This window comes from Elephantulus edwardii, unplaced genomic scaffold, assembly GCF_000299155.1.
Source record: "Elephantulus edwardii isolate Elephantulus edwardi_28Jun2011 unplaced genomic scaffold, EleEdw1.0 scaffold00001, whole genome shotgun sequence".
In the NCBI taxonomy this organism is placed as follows: Eukaryota; Metazoa; Chordata; class Mammalia; order Macroscelidea; family Macroscelididae; genus Elephantulus; species Elephantulus edwardii.
The window spans coordinates 45,992,115-45,997,376 of record NW_006399751.1 but is presented as its reverse complement, the minus strand read 5'-3'; positions in this window follow the sequence as shown (position 1 = coordinate 45,997,376).

Below are 5,262 nucleotides of genomic sequence, written 5' to 3'. Positions count from 1 at the left end.
GGAAATGGAATTTACCATGTAGGGATTTCACCCAGTCCTGGGAGTTAACTTTTAAATCCAACTTGACTCATTTAAAGTTTGAGTTTATTTCTGGTTGGCAGAATGTGGCTTCCTGGTTTAGAAAAAAAATCCCTCAAAACAAACTTGAAGAAAAAAAAATCCCATCTAAAATGGCAACGTGTAACAAACACTCCAGAGCATGATAATGAGCTCATTCTAAGTGAATTAGAAACATTCACATAAAATTTACTTTAAAATAGATTTGGATGTTAAATAAGGTACAGCTGGCAGTCTGGATTCTCCCAGTCTCAACCAAAGGCAAGTTTGCCCCTGTAAAATATGCTGTGACTTAGAGTAAATAAAATGCCTCCCCTTCTCTGAAACTAAAGGATTAATGTTCAATGTAAAATCAACTTAATGAATTTGATTCAGGTGACAAATTTGATTCAAGTTTTGGATTTCTGTGTGTGTGTGTTTAAGACAAAACCCCTAAACACTTTATATGTATGCTATTTAATAGAGTTTACTGTGTATCTAGTTCGTAAACTATAGCTATATTGAGGTCAAAGTATGGCTTTTATTTTTTTAAAATTTTTTAACATAAAAAATGTTTTTATTTCCCCCCCCCCATTGTTGCACATTTTTCACCTCTTCTCTTCTCCCTCCCTAACCCTCCCCACAATACACCCCTTGTTCCAGATTGTTCTCATGCATATAATGCCTAATCATAGATTCCTTTCGGACAGTTCCTACACTCATCTGCTCTACTGCACTGCTCCTTATCTGTCCACTGTTTTCCCATTCTCTGTCCAACCTCCCCATGTTTGTCCTATTTTATAACAGCAGTGTTAGATAATATTTGTCCTTTTATGACTGAGATATTTCACTCAGCATGTCCTCCGGGCTCCCCCATGTTGTATAACATTTTAAAATTCAGTTTTTTCATTACTGTGTAATATTCCATTGTGTGAATGTACTACAGTTTTTCTATCTGTTCATATGTTGATGGGCATTTGGGTTGCTTCCATCTCTTTGCTGTTGTGAATAACGTAGCAATAAACATGGGTGTACGTACATCTGTTTGAGTTGTGGCTCTGGTTGCTTTAGCATATATTCTCAGTAGTTGGATTGCTGGGTCAAATGGTATTTCTATTTCTTTTTGAGAAAGCGCCAGACTTCCTTCCATAGTTGCTGTCCCATTTTACATTCCCATAAGCAGTGAGTGAATAAGAGTTCCAATTTGTCCACAACCTTACCAGTATTTGTTGTTGGCTGCCCTGCTGAGCTCTGCTATTGTCGCTGGGAGGAGATGATAGTTATCTCTTAGTGGTTTTGATTTGCATCTCTCTGATAGCTAGGGATTTTGAATATTTCTTCATGTGTTTATATGGCTTTTAAAAAGTCCTATTTTGCAGGCCTGTATACACATTCCTGGTTTTGACACAGCACTTTACGTGTTTTGTTGGTGAGTAGAAGCTGTTGAGTTGATTCTAACGCACAGCGACCTCATGTAATAGACTGAAATCTTGCCTCGTGATATCCAGTGTGATTAAGCCCACTGTTCCAGTCATGGTGTCAGCTCACCTCACTGAGGGTCCTGCTCTCCTTTGCTGTACTTTTCCCAGAGTGATGTCCTTCATCAGGGGCTCGCCTTTCTTGATAATATGCACAAAATAAGGGAGATGAAGTTTTACCATTTATGGCTCTAAAGAGCAATCTGGCTCTACTTCTTTCAAGACAGAGTTGTTTGTTCTTTCAGCAGCCCATGGTATATTCAACTTTTCAGCACCACAATTCACAGGTTTTAATTATTTTTTAATCCCCCTTATTTATTGTCTAATTTTCTCATTCATATAAAGCAATTGAAATAATTTCAATTAGCTCTTTTAACCTTTTGTTATTTTTGTTAATCTTCCATCGAGCCAGAACTGACCCACAACTGACCCTCCAGCAGGATTTCAGAGGCAGTAAATCACTCAGGATTTACAGATTGCCTGTTTTTCTCCCATGAATCAAACCACGTCCCTCTGAATTGGCAGTGCAATTCCTTACCACTAAGCCACTAGTTAGGCATCAAAAAGCTGAACAATGAATAAGAATGATGGGAGAAGAATCGATGCCTTTGAGTTATCATGCTGGAGAAGAGTACTGATTATCTCATGGACTGCCAAAAGAACAAACAGATGCGTCTTGGAGAAATGAAGCTGGGGTGCTCCGTCATATCAAAGATGGCCAAGCTTCGTCTCTCTTACTTTGATTATGTTGTGAGGAAAGGCTATTCCTTGGAAAGGGACATAATGGTTGGAATGATGGAGGGTCAACAAAGGAGAAGGAAAACCCTCAATGAGATGGTTTGATACAGTGACTTCAGTGCATGAGAGATTATAAAGACGGCACAGGATAGGGTAGGGTCAGGTCTGCTATTCACAGGGTCGCTGTGAGCTGTACTCGACTTGGTAGCACCTAACAACAACAACAAGAGGTCACCAAAGCTCCCTCTTAACTCTTTAAGGCAAGGCAAGTCTAGGATACATGCTACTATTATCTCCATATTATACTTAGGGAAACAAATATGAATAAGAGATTAAATAACTTATCTCGGGTCACATGAATAGCATGCAGAATGGGTGAGGTTTGAACCACAGAGTTTAGGTTCTATTGATCATGCACTAATCACTTTGATGCATGACCTCTCATTAAAAGGAGACGCACAACTTGTTAAATTTTTGCTGCACTGCAATCCCCAGGGCACACAGTTCAAATCCATCTGTTGCTCCACAAGAGAAGTATGGGAAATTTCCTCCTGTGCAATTACTTGCCTCTGAAAATCTGTCAGAGGGGTCAGTATCAGTTGGTTCTGACTTGATGGTGCACAAACAACAACAAAATCACTCAGATAGAAAACTCACCACCAATAAATTCATTCCAATTCTTAGTGACCATCCAAGGTTGTACAAAGACAAAATTTTACAGATTTGGCCAAGAAATTTGGAAGGCAGCTACCTGGTCAACTGACTGAAGGAGATCCTTTTTTTAAAAAAAAATCCAATCAAATGCAGAAATTATTGAAAAATATAATTTATATCACTTGCAAGTAAAAATCTTGCTGAAAATTATTTTTTAAATGGCTGGAACAGAACATTAACAGGAATCCACTGATGATGTCATATGGATGTTCAATGAAAGCTGAGAATAGCGAAAGATGTCTATTTGTGTTCTATTGTCTATGCAAAGCCATTTGCCACTGTCACTCATAATAAATTATGGACAACATTGAGAAGAATCCCAGAACACTTAGCTGTGCTCATGTGAAACCTTTATTCATGCCAAGAAGCAGTTGTTAATACAGAATAAAGAAATGATGCTTAGTTTAAAATCAGGAAAGGTGTGCATCAGGATTGCATCCTTTCTCCGTACCTATTAAATCTGTATGCTGAGCATATCATTCTAGAAGCAAGACTTTATCAAGAAGATTGTGGTATCAGAATTGGAGGACGAGTCATCAACTACTTGCGTTATACAGATGATTCAATCTTGCTTGCTGTAAGGGAAGAGGGCTTGAAGTGTTTGCTGTAGAAGATCAAAGACTGCAGCCTTCAATATGGATTATATCTCAACATTAAGAAAACAAAAACACAAGTAGGCCAATAAGCAACATCATGATAGGTGGAGAAAAGATTGAAGTTGTCAGCAATTTCATTTTACTTGGATCCACAGTCAACACCAAGGTAGCAGCAGTGAAGAAATCAAAAGATGTACAGCACTAGGAAAATCTGCTATCAAAGACCTCTTTAAAATGTTGTTGCTATGTGCCGGTGAGTCAGAAATGACCCAATAGCTGACCCTCCAGTGGATTTTCAGAGGAAGTAAATCGCACAGGAGGAGGCTGCCCAGCCTTCTCCCGTGGAGCAACTGGTGGATTTGGTGAATCCCAAAATGCCTTTGGGATTGTAGCACAACCTCTTACCACTAGGCCACCAGAGTTCCCCTTGACGGACTGAAGTTTAAGGATATCAATTTAAAGACTAAGGTGCACCTGATCCAAGCCATTGTCTTTTCAGTTGCTTTCTATGTAACTGAAAGTTGGACAGTGAGGAAGGATGACAGAAGAAGAATTGGTGCCTTTGAATTGTGGTGTTGGAGAAGAATACAGAATATCCCATTGATTGCCAAAAGAACAAACAAGTATGTCTCAGGGAAAGTACAGCCAGCATGTTCCTGGCAGATAAGGATAGTGAAGCCCTAGATGGTCATCAATACAGCTTTATCTTCAAGCTTTCTCTCTTCATTCGATTCCAGACAAGTGTCTACCTTTCCAAGATTTCTTATAAATTTATAATCTCTAATCCCCTGCCCAGGCTTTTGAATCATCAATTTTAGGGCTTTCATTTCTTTCAATTCTTTGGTGCCTGATACTGACATGTTCCTCAGCATATAAGAGAGAGGAATGGATTTCTAAACCATTCCTTTGTCTCTTGTATTCACCCACCTCTGCTTCTGCACAGGAATGGCAACTGAGTCACAAACCTTGATTCTTCTATCTGGTCAGGAAGAGCTAACAATCTTCAAAGAGATTATTAAAGAGACTGAGATCCTAAATCTGACTCAATCTCAAGTATGTTTGGCATCCTAGGCAGAAGATCCTTGATAAGAAGCTGTGCAGCTGAGAAGCTTTTCATCAGTGTTAGGTGCTTGGTCTGTCTCCAAAGCAGGAACATTTCCTCCAGAAGCACTGTATTTAGTACAGGGTTCTGGTGGCCTAGTGAGTAAGAAGCTGCAGTGTCAACTCAAGAGCAGGCATGCTGAATCCACTAGCAGTCTATGGGACAAAGATGGACCATCTCCTCCCATGGGATTTATTGCCTCTGAAATCCCACTAGAAGGTCAGCTATGGGCCAATTTTGACTCAACAGACATAACAATAATTACAACAAACAAAGCAGATTTAGTTAGGAGCACTGTGCAATGAGTCCCACTGCTAATGGGAACATCACTACTTCAAAGTCACCAGCTATTCTATAGGAGAAAAACAGACACCTACACCTGCAAAGATTTACAGACTTGGAAACCTGATGGAGGGTCTTTATAACTCAAAATTGACTTGATGTCAGGGAGTTTATTTATTCAGTTGCAACATTGACCTGTTACTACATTTTCAATTTGAGTGCAATCAAATCTTGGGATCATTGGTGTACAAGTCTCTGTTTCTCAGTTCTCATTTTCTCAGGAAATATTCCAAGCAATGGAATAGCTGGGTCATAC